Source organism: Rhamphochromis sp. 'chilingali', assembly GCF_963969265.1.
Source record: "Rhamphochromis sp. 'chilingali' genome assembly, chromosome: 15".
Taxonomy (NCBI): Eukaryota; Metazoa; Chordata; class Actinopteri; order Cichliformes; family Cichlidae; genus Rhamphochromis; species Rhamphochromis sp. 'chilingali'.
The window spans coordinates 2,765,012-2,785,889 of NC_137942.1; the positions used below are offsets into that span (position 1 = coordinate 2,765,012).

The 20,878-nt window shown below is 41.4% G+C and overlaps 1 long non-coding RNA gene across 1 annotated transcript; it reads left to right on the top strand.

The window, feature by feature from the left end:
• The first annotated feature begins 18,177 nt into the window (after positions 1 to 18,177).
• On the top strand, positions 18,178 to 19,116 carry LOC308411985. The gene is made up of 2 exons (XR_013974510.1): positions 18,178 to 18,719; positions 18,965 to 19,116. It is a non-coding gene; the product is annotated as an uncharacterized lncRNA (long non-coding RNA).
• Positions 19,117 to 20,878: the final 1,762 nt, after the last annotated feature.

Below are 20,878 nucleotides of genomic sequence, written 5' to 3' on the forward strand. Positions count from 1 at the left end.
ATGTAGTAATGTAGTAGTAAAGTAAAGTAATCAGAAATATCAATTATAAACCTGCCGTGTCGTTTTTAGTCTGAATCTACTTTTTGAAGCAGCTTTGCCTGAAACTGTCTGAAGGAACCTCGCTGGCTGTTTGAAGCAGACCAAATACTTCGTCCTGCATGAATCACAACGGATTTATGCGGTCATTTTTCCTGTGTCTTGGCTGCACCGCATTTGGCCTTGTAAAAAAGAAAAAAATCAATAACAAAAATGATCAGGAGTCAACCATCTGTAATGTGTGTGATGGTGAAATCCATCGGCGAGCATCAGGATGAGTCGATTCCTTGTTGCCAGACTGCGGCCTCATTAACTCGGAAGTAGAAAACAATTCATGGATCAAGCCCTGCTGATGGATGACTTTGTCTGGAGGCAGAGGAAGCTGAGAATATGCTTTATGACATAAGTACTTTAACTACATTTTCTGGCCTTGGAGATGGTTTTGAGATGTTGCGGGTACTTTATGATGTTGACACAAAGCGGCTGATGGATATCTGCTGAAATGACTGTTGTTGGTTCATGTTCCGCTTTGTTTATCAAGGGAAGATTTGCTGAGCTTGAATGAGCTTTTTCAGCAAACACAAACAGTCACACTGCCACAAAGTCACACAGATACATGCAGACACATCTGGGATCTGTCAGTTTGACTGTAGTGTGTGAGTGGTGATTCTGTAAGAGCGAGAGGGAAATACGGTCTTGACTTTATCAGGAGGGGATTTAAATGGACTTATAGATTGCTTGTGGATTTTACTACTACTGTTTCCTCCCACAGTCCAAAGACATGCACTTATTTGTTTTGGTTAACCATTGGTGATTCTATATTGCCCACAGAGTGTGATGGCTTGCCTGTCTCTCTGCATTGGCCCTGCTACAAACCGCCGACCTGTCCTCTTGTCCTGGGATAGGCCCCCTGGAGTCTGCATTTAAACAAACTGGACTGACTACAGATTGCAGGTTTAAGCACATGAGCACTTTGTTTGACCACATGAGTGTGTGGACTAAGTAGAAAATGATTCTTTTAGATTATTTACCCACTTAAATCTTAGACTTCGAACTTTTAGGACTAACACGATGAATGCATGAAGAGTGGTGGCTGGGCTCATCACAAGGGTTTTTTTCTATTGATCAAAGCGGCAGCTGGCTAAACTGCAAACACATCTGGATCCATTAACAGTGCTTACCTCATGTGCATCTGCATTGATTTTAGTGGCAGCCAGGCTGGTCACACGGTTACTTAGACTGATTTGAAATGAGCTTGAGCATTCAGACCAACAATGATTAGCACTGATTATGGGGCTTTGGGGGCGATTTAGGTTGATCAGTGGGATATTTGATTGATTAGAACAGATCTTTGGGAGGTCGGGGGATTTGGAGCAGGACTTTTTAGAATGATAGAAAGGAAACCTAAGCTTTCCACAAGGGGCACTGGACTGACAAGGTAATTTAGGCTGCCTGTAAGGACACTTGGGCATTTGGGTAACTTTGGGAAACTTGGATTGATTAAAGGGACAAAGCCAAGCTGAGAGGAATGGACAGAAAGGAAACTAATGTGTGACAAGAAGGGGATTTAGGATGACTGGTGAAAGAGGGAGCCACAGTTGTCTGGGACCAGCATCACTGCAGAAAGTTTAAAGTTTGAAGAGCAGATCTGTCTTTGACAAAGAGGCAAAGCGGTTATCTTTCACCATCCTGTCTGATATGAGCACCAAACCAGGACTGTTTGTTTAGCCTCACCTTTCATGTCATCACTGCCCTTGTCAGTCTTTTGCAGATAGAAGAAACGTGTCATATCATTCATGCATGTTCAGCGATTGGTAGATTCACTTTCTGCAGAGCGATCCTTTAAAAACTGAGGCGGAGGCTGTGAGGAAGCGGACGAGCATGTTGATATTAGACTTTCTTCGAGGGACATTAAGCTTGTATTGATTTTACCTTGATTACTTACAGACTTCTCAGTGTGCATACAAACAGTCTCAACAATGTTCCTGAAAATGAAGAAAAGGCAAACGAGTGAAATGGAAACAGGATTTTCTTTTTTTTTTAACTTGACCTTGGCTCTGTCTTATTACCAAAAAGGAAATAGCTCTCTTTAATGATCCGCCCCGTCCTTCTTTCATGTCTCTCTCATAGACACGGGAAATCAAATGGAGGAGGTAGGGAGGACCCCATTAAAGCACTCCCATTGCCCTTGAACTAGTCATTACCAAAGACATCAGCACATGATGAGAGGAAGCATGTGACAGGTGATATTGATCAGCTGATATGTTCAAAAAAAGCCAATATCCTCTCTACTGATCACCAACCCCGCCCACGATTTAGAGCTTATGCAGGCGGGCGGTGTATTCGGCATTGTGTCCGGCACTCGACAGTCAGGCTTTTCTTGCTGCTGTTTGTTTGAAGATCCTTCGTTAACCTCACACAGTACTACGAAAATCCAACTGAGATTCCAAAGAATCCAGTGCCATCAAGTTATCAGTCATTTTAGCGACTATATTTAACTAATAATTTATTCTCTGCAGACCATATTAACACTCGGCTCACATACGGAAACCTCAGTACAAACAAAGTCCTTTTCACAGCCCACTGACTTTTCATCCAATTAGCGTTGGCAGTTTAGCGGAGGGTGTAATTCCATGACTTCTGTGCTTACTTTAATTCGTGATTGAGCAATCTATTATTCAACTTTAGCGACACAAATAAATTCAAAAACCAACAAGCGTCCAACCGAAGTCAGGAAAACAATTTTCATGTGAATGCGTCACATGTGCACAGTGAACTGAGGCTGAAAGGAAGAAATTTAATGAAGTCAAAGTCTCATTATTGGCTCAGAGAAAACACACAAGCAGAAAAGGAATGAAGGAAAATTCCAAAAGCTGCGATTCCTTGAGGCTCCAAAGTGAGCTGTTTTCATTTAAAGTCACTTTTAGCTAAAAAAGAAAGCCTATATGGGCGAGGTGTCAAAAGTGTACCCCACGAAAAACAGGTACTTATTCAATTCAATTCAATTTTATTTATACAGCGCCAAATCACAACAACAGTCGCCTCAAGGAGCTTTATATTGTGAGGTAGACCCTTCAATAATACATACAGAGAAAAACCCAACAATCATATGACCCCCTATGAGTGACCGTGGGAAGGAAAAACTCCCTTTTAACAGGAAGAAACCTCCAGCAGAACCAGGCTCAGGGAGGGGCGGAGCCATCTGCCATGGGCGAGAGAAGAAGACAGGATAAAAGACACGCTGTGGAAAAACTTCATGGTGGAAGTAACTTTATGGTTACCACATCGATGTGTTGGATGCACTGGTTGTGGTTTAGATACAAACAAAGTTCAGACAGACCTAAAATTTGAAAACTGTGTGAAATACAAAACAATAAACAATAAGTACTGATAAACAAATAACAGCAAGTGATGACAAAGATGATGATCAGAATATAAATATAAAAGAGGACAGTCTGTAAAAACATGTTTTAGGAAGTGGCTCAAAGGAAGTTGTTCCAGCAGCACCTTTAGACTTTCGTCTATGAAATACTTTGAATGGTCTCCAAATTAATATGACGTGCTCCTTGGCACAAGACCCAAGCGTGCTTTAAAAGTGACTCTGAAAAATCAATTTTAAAACCTACAGGAAAGCAGCGGAGGGAAGCCAGAACCGAGGTGCTGTGATGCCATCTGCTAAAACCAGTAAGAAGATGAGCTGCTGGTTTCTGGACCAGTTGGCAGGACCTTCTAATTCAATCAAAACCCTGTAATCATTTCCAAATGATTTTTAAATGTCTCTTTTATGTTGTAGTATAACTACAATATTAACCACCACATAAATGTCTGTTCGGACACTCTTCTTTCTCATCTGTTGAACTCGGTCTCCTCATTTCTGTCCATCCTCAGCTCTCCAACACCTACCCTGGCCTCACTCTGGGAAAGTTTATGAAGTGTGAGGCGATTTATTCAAAGAGTGGAAGGCCTGAGAATCCATTTATGGAGTCACTTTATGGACGAGCACAAGACTCAGGAGGGCAGTAAGATGACGTGTGTGTACACAGTTATACACCTTCATGTGTCTGGAGGCTGTTCAGATGCAACAAAAAGAAAAATATAGTTTTCATACACCACTGACTCCATGCATCCATCCATACGTATCACAGGCAGCAGTCTGAGCAGAAAAGACAAGCCTAGGGTCATCCCGGCCACCTCTTCTAGCTTCGAGCCCTCAGACTACGTCCACACTAGCCCGGATAAATTTGAAAACGGCGTTTTCGACTGAAAACGCTCCGCGTCCACACTATCGTTTTCAGTCGTTTTCACAGAGTTGTGCGTTGACATTGAAACGGCCGAAAACGCTTACGTGCCAGTCCAGCGCATGCGTGAAACGCAAGACGATTCGACCTGCCTCATTTCTTTCTGCCGTTTATTTCCTTTCCGGCTCTTTGAAACGTCGCGGCAAATGTCGAGGAAAAGCACCGAGTTTTTTAAATGGACTAACAATGAGGTGGAGTTGTTGCTGCGAGTAACACAAAAGTACAAAGTTACAAAAGCGAGTGAGAATTAAAGAATTTGAAGAAAAGCTAGTCTGGTCACATGACTAAAATGTGTCATCATTTTCGAAAAGGCTCCGGGTTCGCTGTCCACACTGAAAATGGCGTTTTCAAATATATCCGCTTTGGAGAGCATTTTCAAAAAGCTGCGTTTTCCTTGAGCCAAAGCGGAGAGAAAAAGATGCGTTTCAAACGAAAACGTATAAGTGTGGACGTGGCCTGAGTCTGTGCTGAAGCCTCATCCCAGTTCGACGTGCCTGACATACGTCTTGGTCTGTCGCTCAAACCATCTCCACTGGCTCCTTTCGCTGTGGAGTCCCTCTCAAACCGACTACTGACTGTATAAACTTGATGCTGCAGAGCAAATAGATGCCATGATGTTAGTGAATATGACTAAAAAGGAGGAGGGAGGAAAACTAGCCAAGGACATTAAAATCAATCATGTTTGTAACCGGTCTCAATTCGCTGCATCTTCACTGTTAATTGATCAGACTGTGGCATAATTAATGGCATGCCACTTTAAAGGAGAATAAAAGCTCATCAGTGTCACAAGGTAGCAAAGCTGCCTCATTGGCAGATACATGTGGTATTTTTTAAACAGATCACAAAGAAATTGATTATTAAACAGCATCTTTAGCAGATTCTGTTTGAATCATCGAGCTGATGGCATCATCGCCACCTTCACAGTGCAAAGATGCACTTGTAAACAGCAGGTGACTGGTCTGAAAGCCTGAGCCAGATGGCAAAATGTGGCTGGAGAAAGTGAATGATCAATGGTAGACCACAGAGGAAAGGCACGCGGGGCTGAGTGCGATCACATTTTCAAGGGTACACGTGTCACATACCAGGGCTTAAAGGTCAGCTAGTACCAGTTTGTCCTCGAGGTGCAAGCTATTATTCAAAGAGCAGAGACGACACATTAAAGATAAAAATGCATAACAAACAAGCACAAGCATTAAAAGCTTGGGTAAAAAGAATGTGAGATGTGATTCACAGTAATGCGGAACATCAGTAAACTGAATATTAAAGCTTTTCTAAAAATAAATCAGTTTCATTTTTCTCCCTACCTGTTTTCATGGCTGCGCGGCAGCAGCTGCACAGGATGATGGGGCGGCTTCTTCCGACCTGGAGGTGCAGTGGAGGGTCTCCACATCCAGTAAGCGGTGAGGAAATGAAATGCATGAATATTTTATACCTTAATACGTCGACCGTCCAAATAACGTGTCCTAATAACTTGTGTTGACTTATGGCTTTGGGAGATTTTCAGGTTTTAACAGTAGCGGTCACACAGTAAGAAAACGAAGTGTAAGGTCAGCAAAGCTTTCAGTATGGTTGGCTGCTATAGACTGTATATAAAAGATGGTTGAATCCAGAGGAGAGCCATTTCACTTCCTTTTTTTCCCATTTGTAGAACCAAGTCCTCTAGATCTTATCTTTACATTTTTACCTGCTGTAGTGACATTTTTAGAGCATTTCTAGTTGCTATACATTAATACAACCATTATATCCCAAATTTTAATAATATGAATGCATTCAGTTCATAGTAACTACATAAAGTGCAACAAACTGCAAAGAAACTGAACATCATTTTTGTTTTGTTTTGGGGGTTTTTTTTTACACATTTTTCTAGTCACAGGGATTTCAGAGATATCTCTCAACAGAGATGGGCAGTAACGTGTTACAAGTAACGTGTTAGCAGTAACGCGTTACATCTATTTGAAAGACTGAGTGTAAACACACAAAATATTTTATTTTATGTGCTGGAATGTGCAGAAAATAGGTTTAAATGTTAAACTAATTTCTTCCAGTCAGAGAATGTTGCATATAATTAAATGTTTGCTTGATGCATAAAGTTAAAAGATTAAAACTAATAAAACAAGTTAAAAAAAAGAGACTTTTCCATTTGATTACATTTTGTATGATGGATTATGCAGAAAAAGTAGAATTGGGCTGAAAGATCTATCACTTTATCACCTCTTCAGGTTGTAAATCGTGTTTTTAAAAAGTAACTAAGTAACTAAGTAATTAATTACTTTTGAAAATAAGTAATCAGTAAAGTAACGGGATTACTTTTTGGGGAAGTAATCAGTAATTAGTTACTGATTACTTTTTTCAAGTAACTTGACCAACACTGTCTCTCAAAACTGTAAATGTTGAACTAAATGCAAGAAAATTGCACAAAATAGTTTCCAACCAGAGGAAATTTATTTTTGAGTGTCTTCATGACACTCCCAACAAACATTAGTAGTATTGCCAAAAGAAAAATGTTTACCCCTTGAAATTTACATTCTGGTGCTACAGCTCCAGAGAGCAGCATTATTACCTCCGTCTCCCTCTGAAACCTGAATTTTGACAGTTTGGTCGCTGCCATCTTGTTTCTTTGGATCATATGTGGTTTGACTGCTGTACTGTGGAGGACAAGAGAAAAGTGCAGCGGGTGGTGAGGGCGGCAGACCCCCCTCAGAGACATATACTGGCAGAAGTATCATCATCACCCTCGCACCCTGGACACTCACTTTTCTCTCTGGTAAACGCTGCAGGTCGATCAGGTCAAAGACAAACAGCCTCAATAAAAGTTTCTACCCACAGGCTGTCAAACATGCCTCCACCCCCACCTCCACCCTTCACTGTGCTGTTAACATTTATGGACATTTTCACTGTATTTATAAACCGTATTTATCATAATAGCAACCAGCCTACCTGTAGCCCTACCTCCTATTCATTGTGCGCTACCACCGCTCACTAGCTCCTCATATTGCACCTGCTCCTTTATACAGCACATATAACTGTAACTTGCACATATGTGTAGATACTTATGTTATTACATACACTCTCAGTGTAGGCACCTCTTTAACTTTAAGGCTATTTTTTTGGTTTCTCTTTTTTCCCTCTTATTCTGAAGGAATTTTAATGTAAAAGTCTACACGCTGCTAACAGAGAGAAACTGTGTTTCATTGTTCTTGTAACAGTTACAATAAAGATCTATTCTATCAAGAGGATGTTGTGCTACGCTATCAGGAAGTCTCATTAGCTTAGTCGGCAGTTAAACACAGCTCAGCTCAAGCTTGTTATATATTCACTACTATATTCATAAAATAAAATCAGCATCAGAATGCTTTATTGATCCCTGGGGGAAATAATTTTTTTGTTACATTACATACATAACATTTTGATTGAGCATACATGCAAACACACAAGGACTCTTTTGATCTGCTGTTCTGAGTATCGCACAATTCAGTGCCTCCAAAACCACTGAGTAGTAATAAGGAGAACGTTGGAGTAGATTTTTATGCCTGAGCATGAAATCACAGAGCAGAGCAGCAGGTGGAGGTAGGCGACAGTGACAGTCATCTCAGAGTCACCGTGGTGTGGTGATGGTGGTGAAGGAGACGGATGCAGGCTTCAGATGAGATCCTCGCACAGCCTGAAAGAGTGCAGGCCTGAAAGGCAAAGCGTCAGAATTACAATGAAATAAAAGACAAAGTCAGGGAGTGCTTGGCTCGCAGAAAGCAGGCAGATAGATCGTTGGACAAAAACAGTGATGAGGAAACTATTATTGAGGTGATTCTGACGGCACCAGAAAACCAGAGTGACAAAGAGAACTGAGCAGAGATAAAACAGGGGCGCAGCTTCCTTATGGAACACGGTCATACGCTTCATTTATAACTGGATGTTGATGAAGAAAAACTATTCCACACGAGATAAGAGCCCCATCGAACAGATTACATAATCTAATCTCAGCATGCATACCAGCACTGTCTGAGAGTGACAATGTTTCTGTGTCCATCATCTCATTCGCCTGCTGTCTTGGCACCACAGACCCTCACATGTGGCCCACCATCTTTTCCTGAGAGTACGCTTCAGAGGAAGGCCCCTGTGGGACGATGGCTTATCTGCAGGCCTTGGCTAACGAATGATGAAAAACAGGCACCATCACGGCCACCAATCTGCTCCAGTGCTCCTGGCCTGGGTACAGATGCCAAGGCATCTGCCACAAATAAAAGACCCAGGCAGACTGACGCCCGCAGGCCAAACAACCAGAGGCTGGTAATAGCGCGTCCCTGACGGGCTTACGGATCCATCCTCTGCAGACAGAAACAGAGTTAGTTGATTGTGGCATGACCACATTAGTAAATGACATGAGGACATCATTCAAAACTGTTTTGTTTTGACAAATGCTTGAATAATTCGTCATGTTTCACTCATGTTAAGGTAAAAGTGCACTCCATTGTTAATGTTCGTTTACAGATTGCAGGTGGAGCATCATACGACTACTTTCAGTCAGATAGAACAACAAAAACACATTCATAGTGACATTTCAGTCAATTGTAAATATACTTGTATGTATTTTGGGTTTCTGTTCTTCCACCTCCTGTTTCATTTTGCAATCCCAGCTTCTCATTCATTCCTTTACTTCCCCTGTTTGTTCCCTCTGGTTTTCTGCAACACCACTAGCAATAAGACAACCCCTCACCCCAGCATTTACACTCCCCCGCTTCTCTTTGTGCTTTTGCTGGATTGCTTTGTTTTTTTCCCTTGCAGTTCCTACACTGTATGCCTCCTGATTTCTTTTGATTCCAGTTCAGCTGTTTTCTTACTCTCCACATGTCTCTATCGACTCTCCTCCCGTTTGACCTTTTTGATTGTTCTTTAAACTTTGCCCTTTGCCTGGAGCTTGTTAATGCTGTTCGCTGAGATGAGTGGAAACCTGTACATGACTCCAAACGTGCCAGTTAAGGTTAAGATTTTGGACTATGAAGTTTGCTGCCATGCATTTGATTTCTGTGAACCGTTACAGACAGAGCTAACTAGTCTCCCACGCCTCCTTTGGGCTCTGTTCTTTAAGACTTACGAAAATGAACCTGATGACAGGAGACTTTGGCCGTTTGAGGGCTTTTTCACCTGCAGGGTGGGGTTTGAATCCCATGTGAAACCAATAAAAGAGCTGTGTTGGTGCATATGCTCATGTTTTCTCTGAGGGGAGAGCTGCAGACGACGGCTCTATTTACAGATTCTGGCAGTTTTTATTTAGATTTCTGACGCCTGCAGGTTTAATAATAAGAATGCATATGAACATAGAGAGCACTTTGTGTACTATAAGAGACAAAAACAGTTGTATTTTTGCCCTGTGATGATCCTAATGTTGAATAAAAAGCTCTGAAATACTGATCAGTGAGCGAACGCCATTCCTTTGATCCATACCTTTCTGCACCGTTGCATATTTTGTGCGTCCATTAGCCTGATTTACTGCACACTCTGACCTCATGTCAGCAGCTCACCCTGGCTTCGTCCCCTGGGAAGCACACAGTTAATAATGTTTATGGAGTGTATCCTGATGAAGTGACTCCACTCCATTATCACAGCTCCTTCCTGATGGCTGTCAAAGTCTGTCAGTCACGTGTCACGTAATCCATCAGTAAGGTAATTAAGAAAAGTGATAAATATGGTAATGTGAAATTAACCACCAAGTCATCATAGGGGAAAAACCGAACCCGACCCCGAGCCTGTATCTTGGAGACGTGACCAAAACTGCCTTTAAAAACCAAAAAAGGAAATTTTCTCATGCTGGAATTATTATTTCCTTTGTTCTCTGTTTGTCAAAATCACAGATTGTCAGAGTTAATGTTAGGGTCAGGGTTTGGGTCATTTCGATGGTGAATTAGACCTCAGAGGGTTAATATGGTTTGCGTGATTTCAGCGTGCAGTATAAACATATTTATTGAGATCAGAACATATCTTAAGACTGTTGTGAAGCTGTGAATGTTTTCACTGTCACGATCTTGTGATGACGGAGTGTAGGAACAGTGTGGAGCATGCTCACCTTAAAACACCCATCATCTTATCCTTTTTATTGTAATAAAGACCTCAATTTAAAACACAATCATCATGTTCTATTAAATTAAATTTGAACTCATGAACTAATCAGTAAGGTGTTTACTGACAGCCGGGCAGCTGGGGGCCGTTATCTATGAGATCCTGTTACAGAGAAAGCAGGTTTCAGACACTCCCGCAGGGACTTCACTTTCCTGAGCTTTGCAGACTTTTTGCAGCGTTTGCTCTCATTCTAATCTTTATTAACATTTTTGGATTTTTACAAATTCATATTTCTTACCTAAGCTTTATTAGTATTAGTCTTTCATGACCCATGCACGAGGGAGTTTGTTTCCACAGTTAAGTCATCCTGTGTTTGACTGATACACCTGCAGTGCAGCACCGACTGTTTGCACCTTGGAGCTCAGTTGCATCATTTCTCTTTGAATACTTTCATATTAAAAGGTGATGATTACCAGGCATCTTTTAAAGGTGACACATCTGACTTCCCCGCATTGATACCTTGGGAGGTGTGATGTGGTTAGATAAAAGCTCAGATATCTTTTTTTTATGTACCGTTTCTGTTATTTTGTCCACCCCCCCATGCTTTGTGGCTTTGTGTTTCCATCCACAGAGCTGTCATGCCTGCAGTGGAAGGGGAGTTCAAGGATTCATCAAACAAACAGCAGGCCTGAGGTCTCTGCAGAAACTGGCTCAGCTGGTCAGCTCGGGTCCACACATCACGGCTAAGCTAATGAGAAGGGCCTGGATGGGTCGTGTGTGTGTGTGTGTGTGTGTGTGTGTGTGTGTGTGTGTGTGTGTGTGTGTGTGTGTGTGTGTGTGTGTGTGTGTGTGTGTGAGAAGCCTGGCCATCTTCCAGCTCTTACACATCCAGGTGGTTTGATTAAACACATCACTAACACATTGTCTGTGGGTTGATCAGAAGGGTCTGGGAGGAAAACCGTGAAGGGTAAAGTAGATGCAGTAGAAACAAGCAAAGCAGAACCGAAACAGTGTGACCGACATTCTCTACCTTGTTGTGGACTCTTTTCCTTTACGGATGCAAAACTAGAAACTAAAAAGTGACTTTTTCTTTGCCGTCTTCTCGGCTCTGGTGTCTCGTGAGCTTGTTAAAGTGCCGTTTGTGTCCCAGCAGAACTCATTTGGTCATTGCGCACCATCAGATCTGATCTGATCTCTCAATAAGTTTCAACCATTATGGCCTTCGTTACTTCCTCCTCTCTTTCATTGTGACAAATCCTTGTTTGTTCTTTGTGCTAATTCAAGCTGAGGGATAGCACCTCAGGTTGCTCCTCCTGCTGTCTGCTCCTCCGTCGTGCCTCCTGACGGCCGCTGTGCCTGACCGGATCGGTACTGGCAGCATTAGTCTCAGGATTATCAGCCAAGACCTTGTTTGGCCCTTTGTCTGTTGTGATTGAATCTGCATTTTTTTTCAGTTGCTGCTTTATTTGATTTTCACTGCTTTTTCATACTTTTACATTTAACCAACTAAACTATTTTGATTTTTGGTTAGAATTCAGAAACTATTGTGGTTTGGGTTGAAACCCGTCTCATTGAGAGCTTCAGCTCAGTCACACGCTCCACTGCCAAAAGACACCGTGCTTCACGAGATGAAGGGCGAACGTAACTGACCTACAAGGAAACGGAGCAACAGAAAGTCCACGCTAGAGACTCGTGTTAATCCTGTTCTCGAGTGATCGTTAGCTTCTGCTTTTCATTCTTTCTGTCATCATAAGAGACATGACGGGACGTAGAACTCAAAGAGCCTAAAACAGAATGCTAGATCGTCCCGGCTCTGCCACCAACAGCTTCCCAATGAGTGCGATGTTTCACTAACATGGGTGAAGCCGAGGTCCAGCACAGCTTCAACATATCCGCTTGTTTCTGGTTTAAAGTGTCCACGAGGTCGGCTGGCCTGGCACTTATTCAGTGCTGTGGTGGGATGAGCAGAGATTGTGATTGGCCTCTGGGCCACAAAGGAAACATATTTTTCTTCGTTTTAAGCCTTATAATAGGTCATTTTTCTAAAAGCTCTAAAACTTTATTGTTGTTGTTTTTAATCCTCTAATTTTTCTGTCTGGCGACCATTAAAATTACAGCGAAGCCTATCTGCTAGGCTAGACTGTTTGGGTTAATGAGGTTTGGCCTTAACTGCTTTGAGGTGTTGCTGATATAGCAGCCAAGTGGACTTGCTTCTGGAAAGACTTTGATCAAGAGTGTAGACTATTCTCAGAGCGATCCTTTCCCTCTGTTGGATTGCAGGCAGACGGGACGCTTCAGTGACTCATTATATCTATAAAAGAGGACAGAGCTAGCTGGTTAGCATGCAAACCTAAGATACATTTATTATTTCAATACATAGATGTCTTTGCCTGTCATGCCGTCGGAGTCTGCATTACATGCATTTTGTTATTTGTTCAATGGTTTAAATGAAAAAAATTATAATTTTGCACCTTTATTTGGTTCATCCTTCATGCAAATAACCAAATGGAGTCACAGTGTGAAATTAATTGCTCTGTGATAGGACATCAGCACAGTGCCTGAGGCCTTTAGTCAACTTTTCTCTCACTGTGGATGCACATCAGCAGCTCAGATGTACCTGTGACTGTCTAATTTCAATATTTCCAATATGCAGAGGGAATCAAGAGTGAAATCGTATTCATAAACAATCCCCTGACACTAGATGTAATCTTGTCCAGTATTTATGTGATAAAAATTGGGAAATAAATGGTCTTGCATGGCTCATCCTTGTACACCCACCTTCTATGAGTTCATACATTTTAAATGGGAGTGAGAGGCAATGAATTTGTCACCAATTAAAGCACAGATCACAGAATTACTCAGTAATTACCGGCTCAGCTGAATGAATGCTGGCCAGTTCAAATACGTGCCTGTAGAGATTTACATTAAAGTTCCACCGAATGAGTTTATTCAGCCGAGACTCGATTCTCACACTTATTAAGTGCTTATGGCATTAATCTGTCTTTGTCCAATCAGAAGTCATGTTTCTATATGATACCGAGCCACAGTGAAAAGCACTCATCAGTCAGTGATATCAGCGAACAGCTCCCATTAGTGAGCACGGCATGCTGAGACGCAGCTATGCAGAGCGTTTAACCCAGAAACCACTTTAAAATATAATCAAAGCTTTTCTTTGGATACGCAGGAAACATTATGGGGATATCTGCTGAAAATGAGGAATAGAAATCAGGGGATCCTGCAGCTTATTACTATACTGCACGTCCTAATCACACAACACGAGGCTGCCTGTCTGTCAGGTGAAGTTCTGCCACAGTTCTCTTCTGCTCCAGAGCCACAGATCGATTGCTCTCAAAGATTGTCGTTTCTACGTGTAATTGATCTAACTGTTACCTCCTTAAAATCCCATTTCTTTTATTTCTGTACTGTGAACACTAGTTTTCATTACTGTGAATGATTTCTGTGGCTCTGCAGACTGATTACTCACTGAAAATTCAGAAAGCCTGGTGCACTCTGCAGGGAACTCTAGGAACCACGAATAAACAGAATTTTCTGCTCAAAGATTTTCAGAGGATAAACAGGCCCAGAGCACACAAATTAATTCTCTTTAATTCTTCTCTAATTATGCACAATTAAAGGCTGTGAATTAATCAGTGCGCTTAATCGGCTTGCTGTCTTTGAGCTGAAATGCACCTGATTTAGAAGCTGCTGGAAGATTATCAGAGAACGGCGACTTTATTGGATTCTGTGGAGAAGCAGTTGACATTTAGCGGTTTCACTCGATGAGAGGTCTGATCTCACCTTTGGGACAGGGATTCATCCTCTGGAAAATGTGCGAGAGGCTTCAGGGAGGGTGGCGGAGTGAGCGTCTGCCTGAATGGCGGGGTGTTTGAAAGGAAATCCAGGAGTGATGTTGGGAAGGAGGGCCGGCAGGTGAGTGGTTGCCTTCTCCAGGAATGAGTTTGTAAGCAGGCTTGGTGAATTTTATCAATAGTGGCCAGGAGATTGCACTGCAGGTGAGCCTAATCAGAGGCGAGAGAACTGGGGACACAAAGAGACAAGGGTAAGTACGAGGCAAGAGACACGAGAGGCGTAGTTACCACTGTGAGGTAGCTGATAGACTGTCAAAGACTGGAGGACTGAGCTGGCCTTAAAAGCCCCTCTGCTGGGCGAACACAGGAAACCACAGGACCCATACCGAAAAACACCAGACACTCAGATCATGACACCTTTGGTCCTGAAATCCATGTGTGATGTGTACCACCTTTGTAAACGAAGGACTCGAGCCCATTGCCGCTGTCGCAGAATGAATGGCAGGGTAGACCACAGGTGTGATGCCAGTCTTTTGCAGGGCTACTGCAAATTTACGATATTATCACAATATTTAACTCATGATACGATATTATTGCAAAATTTAAAAATATTTTGCGATATTCAGATTCTGTACATAAAGGTAAACTTTATCAATATTCATTTTATCTAATATCAAAGTCTCACACTCAGTCTTTCTCTCATTTCAGTTTTATTGTTGACAAACTGAACGGTTTTTATTACAGTCTAGTCCAACTTAACTGAATGCAACCATCTGGTACAATTACAGCTATTCTGAACTATGCAATTTATGAAAACTATGCAGCCCCTTCAGCAACTGAAGAATTTGAAAGTAAATTAAAACAAAATATAATTTTACATTAAATAAAAAAGTTTTAAACTTAATTAAAATAAAACATGTCTTAAATTAAAATAAGTAAACTGTCATGTTTATTGCTGCCATAAAAAAAGTTAAACACATTTGGACAGTGAAGGAATGTCAGGATTCTTGCTCAGAAAAAGGATCAACATGCTCTGAAGTCCTTTTTTGTAACAAAATATCGATTTCTGCTGTCCCTGTATCGATACATTATTAGCAAACAAAATATCAGATACTACACAGTATCGATTTTTTTCCCCCACCCCTACTGTCAATTTAGAATTACTCGTTAATCCAACATAAATGAATCTAACATACATTCTCTGGACTGTGGAGTATGGGCAGCAGAGGGCCATACTGATAAGGGTCACACATTGGACAGTTGAAGTGGAACACGGCACACACTGTGCTGAATTATGTCAAAGTCCATGAATAATGTATGTGGATGATTATTTTGTGGCCTGAACACCTGAGTCTTTGTTTCAGCACAGATATTTAGTTCAAACACAGGTTTTTGTTGTTTAGTGTTTGTTTTTTTTAGCATAACTCATTTCAAGTCTTTTTCATTTGACAAGCTTGCAGTGAAACTGTTTTTGTCATGTTAACTATATGATTGTATTTATTAATATAATGTATTCTTGTCACTTGTGTAAATGTTTCACACTTGACTGCTAATGTGAGTAATCAGTGATGATGATAGTGTTATCTTCCAGTGTGGTAACTCTGAAAACAGCGTTGCTGTTTTAAAATAGTTTTCACCATCTTCAGTGGCTCGCGGGTCAGGACTGCTACAGCGCACGTGAGTGGATATTCTGGACAAAGCGAATTGCTGGTCATATTTTACGTGCATGTGTAGAATCATTTATCAACTGCACTGCAATCAGCCAGCCCTCACATCAATTCCGCAGGTCTCAGAGAGCGGTGCAGAATACATAAACGCCTCATCGCTGCACCATTATATCGCTGTTTGTCTTGGAGCCAAGGTGAAAACACACGAGAGCCCGAGGCATGAGACGCAGAGATATGAATTTTGCATCAATATGGGCCACAGACTGCACTCATGGCTTTGACTCTTTCTTTCTACGTTTGAGTAAATCAGAGCGATTAGGGCCAGCGGACTCCTTTACAATGTGCTGACGTGGCACATATGTTAAATCAAGCACTGTGAGCTGTAATATTTCAAACAGTATCAGAAAGACACTCAGTGGGACATAGTGTAGTGTTAGGCTTTTATGTTTGGCTTTGTGATAAAGCTTGTGTTTGGATAGGATTAAGAACTGAGTGTGGCTTTCAGCCCCGCACAGCAATTGGTGTAAACACTGAAATAATGTCAGGGTGAAAATAAAGTTTGTCTGAAGGCTTTTAAAGTGTGTTTGCCAGCAAATCAAACTTCTTTTTTGGAGTATTTTCCTGCAGATTTGGAAAATTTTGTTTTAATGCCCCACACAGTGCGGCAGCTCTCCCCGCAGACAGACAGTGCCCTGGCCCATCCAACTTTATTTCAAATTCTTGTGAAAAGTTGGAAAGATTTGCAGTAACTGATGCACAGTATATCTCTGATATGTCCATTTGATGGATGATACATCCTGAAAAACATAGGACTCTTGGCTGTGAACACTCAGTGTAAACATCGCTTCAATTAAAGCTGAAATAAGCTGATACAGGATATATGTGATGCTGTCAGCTGGTGCGAAATAAGGTGATTTTTCAAACTAATGCTTTTTCAAAGCGAAGCATAAGCAGAAAAATGAAATTTAATACACAGCTGATGTCCAGTTCCTCCATCAAAAGGAAATAGAGACATTCCAGAAACATTTATTTGTGCATTTTGCTCTGTGTCACATGTAGTAAAACTCAGATTTGCATTACTCAGTGTTTGATTTTGACTAACACTTTTTAAACCAATAATTCACATATGTGTGTCTGACAAATCAGAAACTACATTTAGAACAATTTCTTTTTTCAATATAAGAGGTCCGACCCCCCCTTTCCCTTTGTGTTCACTTCACTCCATTGGTAATATTCCCATGGATGAATATATTTGTGTCTAACTGGCTTTCTATGAACAGATGACTGGACTCATTATTCATTAAAATAATTTTATGCTTTTATATTATACCAGCTGTATAATATACCTCAGTAACAATCTCATTTTATTGGGTGCTCTGCTTTTATAGATCTGTTTTCAACAAGTTGTGACATAAAAGGAGAAAGAAGAAAAAATATCAAGAATATGCTTAAACCTTATAGTCAAATAAAATTGTTACAAGACATAGGAGAAAGCAGTAAAACAATTTTTTGTGTTCTCTGTATCTCTTGTATGCTTGTTACTACAAAATGAATAAAAGCAAAACAAGAAGAAAATTATAAAATACTTTATTGTTCAGACTTATAGAGCAAAGGTTAATTTAGCTACTTGATTCCACTTATAAATTAATACTTTTTACTCAGGCAGGAGTCTAAATTGACTATGCTGTTCACAGACAACACTGTGTTCTGTAGCAAGAGTAGGGAGCAGGTGGAGGGGAGCCTGGATAGGTGGAGGTATGCACTGGAGAGAAGAGGAATGAAAGTCAGTCGAAATGAGACAGAATACGTGTGTGAATGAGAGGAAGACAGGTGGAAAGGTGAACATGCAAGGAGGGCAAGTGGTGAAGGTGGATGAGTTTAAATACCTGTGGTCAACCATCCACAAACACGCCAGCGCACAAGGGAGGTGAAGAAGAGCATGCAGACGGGGTGGAGTGGGTGGAGATGAGAGTCAGGGTGATTTGTGACAGAAGCAAAGCAGCGAGAGTGAAAGGGAAGGTTTATTAGATGGTAGTGAGACCTGTGATGGTGCATGGTTTAAACTGAAAAAAGCCAGGAGGCTGAGCTGGAGGTGTTGAGTGAGAAATAAGTGGAGCAGAGAGGCAGCTCGGGATACACAGGTGTGGTTTGGACATGCGCAGAGGAGGGAGAGTGGACATGATGGGCGTGACAGAGTATAGGATAGGGTGAGATGGAGGTAGATGACCCCTAAATGGGTTTATTCACTGCCATATATTCAAGCCCGATTCTATTAACTATTAAATATTTTATTTAATATATTTATCTCTGGGGACACCTCAGGCCCTCCAAGGTTTGGAGGCCTATCTCCACCCACCACCACTTCCCCTGCCGGTGGCGGACTCCCTCAGGTGTCGGTGTGTTGGTGGTTCTTTGTGTCTGGGGGTGGGCGTCCGGGTACACACCGGCTCACTCCTTGGCGGCCGCTTGTCGGGGCCTGGGGCCTGGGGCTCGCTCGGGCCCCCTTTGGAGGTGGGGTGCCCCCGGCCTCTCGGCCTGGGGCTCGGTCACTCAGGCGCAGCTGGGGGCCGGCGGAGCTCACGGGCGCGTCACTGCAACTCCCCCTGACTTCTGCTCCGCGGCTGCTGGGCGAGCCCTCATCTGGGACTCTCCTCAGCTCTTACTGGAACAGTGGCGCGGCTGCCCCTCTGTTGGTCTTCCATGGTCTCTTGTGTTCTGGGGGCCTCTGGATGTCTGGAGTTTTGATCTCCTCCATACCCGCTTCACACCCTGGAGGACGGGGCTGTGGCCCCCCCACACTCCCTAGCAGATCATTACATGGAGAAACCTTTGGAATGCAAGCATGCTGATCCACACAGGTATGCACACATGGGTATTCACAGACGCGGACTAAAGCTTTCTTGGCTGCTGCCTCAAAGCACACTGTGCGCTGTCTATCTTGCGTGCTGCACAATATCGTTTATTATTTAGTAAATATTGATATCTATGGCTAGCTAGTTTATTGTGATGGTGCTTTGTTTTCTCTATTATTATGTTGCTCTTTGTTGTTTGCTGTCTCCTCTGTTTGTTTTTTTTGTTTGTTTGTTTTTTTTTCTCCATACAGGTGACCCAGGAGTTCTTTTTTTTTTCTCTCTCTCTTCCCCCCCCTTCTCACCGTCTCTTCTCCCCTTTGGTTTTCTTTCTTTCTCTCCCCCTCTTTCTCTCATTCATTCCCCCTGTCCTATTTATTAAAAAAAAAAAAAAAAAAAAAAAAATGACAAAGGATGAACTGAAGCTCTGCCATCACGTAATGTCGCATACTGCTGTTTCTGATGTCATTTAAAAAAAAAAAAGAAAAAAAATATATATTTTATTTATTTATTTTTTACTAATAATATATTAAATAATTTTGGATTTTTAACGTAGTTTTCACTGTTTTCTATCAGTAGGAGCAGCGCCCTCTGCTGGTGTCTCCAGACTTGGACCGCGGTTTCTCCTCCTGTTTGCTTCGGTACGTTCGTCTGTGTTAAACTCTTATAAATCCTTTAAATATGAGATTATTTCTGCTGTTAAACGTTGTGTTGTTTGTAATTTTCACGTGACAGTAGTCCTCCAGCGGTCAGTGTAACTCTGTCGGGCACAGGTGATCTCGGCTAGCGTAATTGATTAGCTCTAAGAGCCGAGCTTGCTAGCTAACAGTCAGGCTAAATGATTTCTTCCAATAAATAAATAAATAATAGGGTGGCCAACGTTTTGTGCTTGTTGACTTGTAAAAGCCTATATGACATTTGAATTTCGCCATTCATTAACCACACGGAGAAGGCATCGTTTAAATATGTTAAAAATGTTTTTATAAACAAACAGTATTATTAAAGTTCTTCATGATTGGGCCAAGTGTCCTCTTTTTTGGAAGTCAAAATATGCTCACCCTATAAATAATAAAGAAAGAAGTTCATCCAATAGAAATTTGCTGGGGTTGTATCTGTCACTGAAATAAGGAAAGACTGGTCCATAAATACATACAGTAATAATGTATTTGCACTACTTTAATTTCAGCTCAGTGTGAGAGTCTTTACTGCCTGTTCTTAGTTTAAAGAGCTTCTAATTTCTCCGCTTTCAAGTCACATATGAAGTCAAATAATATTAATGAAGTTCAGAACATGTTAAGATAAACAAGATGCCAGCTTCCTGTTTTTGTTTTGTTTGTTTGTTTCATTTTACCTTTTTGCTTTTGTTCTAATACTGCCGTTTTACCTGTTTACAGTATTTTTATTGGATTACTGTTTCTTATACATGATGCCTGCTGCTAATGCATAGTAAGTTCTGAGCTTGAGGACGGAGAAGTGTTATGGACCAGATCTCATGTATTTATTTTCAACCCGGCATTTTTTTAATTTCTTTTCTCATCATTTTTATTTTCTTTATTTGCAATTCTTTTACTTCCTGTCTGTGCAGGGTGGAAGAGAAGACTGACAGCTGACACCCAGATGAACATCAGCCAGGTCAGGCCGGCTATCATGTTTACTGTAAATGTCCATTTGTGTCTTAGTTCCATACTTCTCAGAGTTGTTATTTAATGAAAACAAATGCCTCATAGACACAAACACACAGATCAAATCTTAACCTCCTAAGACCCGAACTCTTCCACGACTTGTATTTTTAATTTCTCTTTGATATTTGGGCTGATTGGGACCTGATGAATGTAAAAACAAAGAATTACTAAAAAAAATTTTGCCTAATTTTTGTTTCTGAGAAAAATGAGAACCACTTATGAGGATCTTTGATTAAAATTTCGATAGAACAGTAGCAGCATAATGTCCTCGTAAGTGGATATCAGGCCCTTGTAGAGCAAAATTGAGTATTTTGGTCTAAATAACCCAAAATGTGATGTCCACATGTGGACGCCAGGTCCTAGGAGGTTAAATAAAGACACATTCTGACTTCTTTAGCAGAATCACATGGAGAATGTGTAGCATTGAACATGGGACACAGTTTGCCTGTCTTCTGTGTTATTTTGCTTCTGGATAAGCCGGTGATG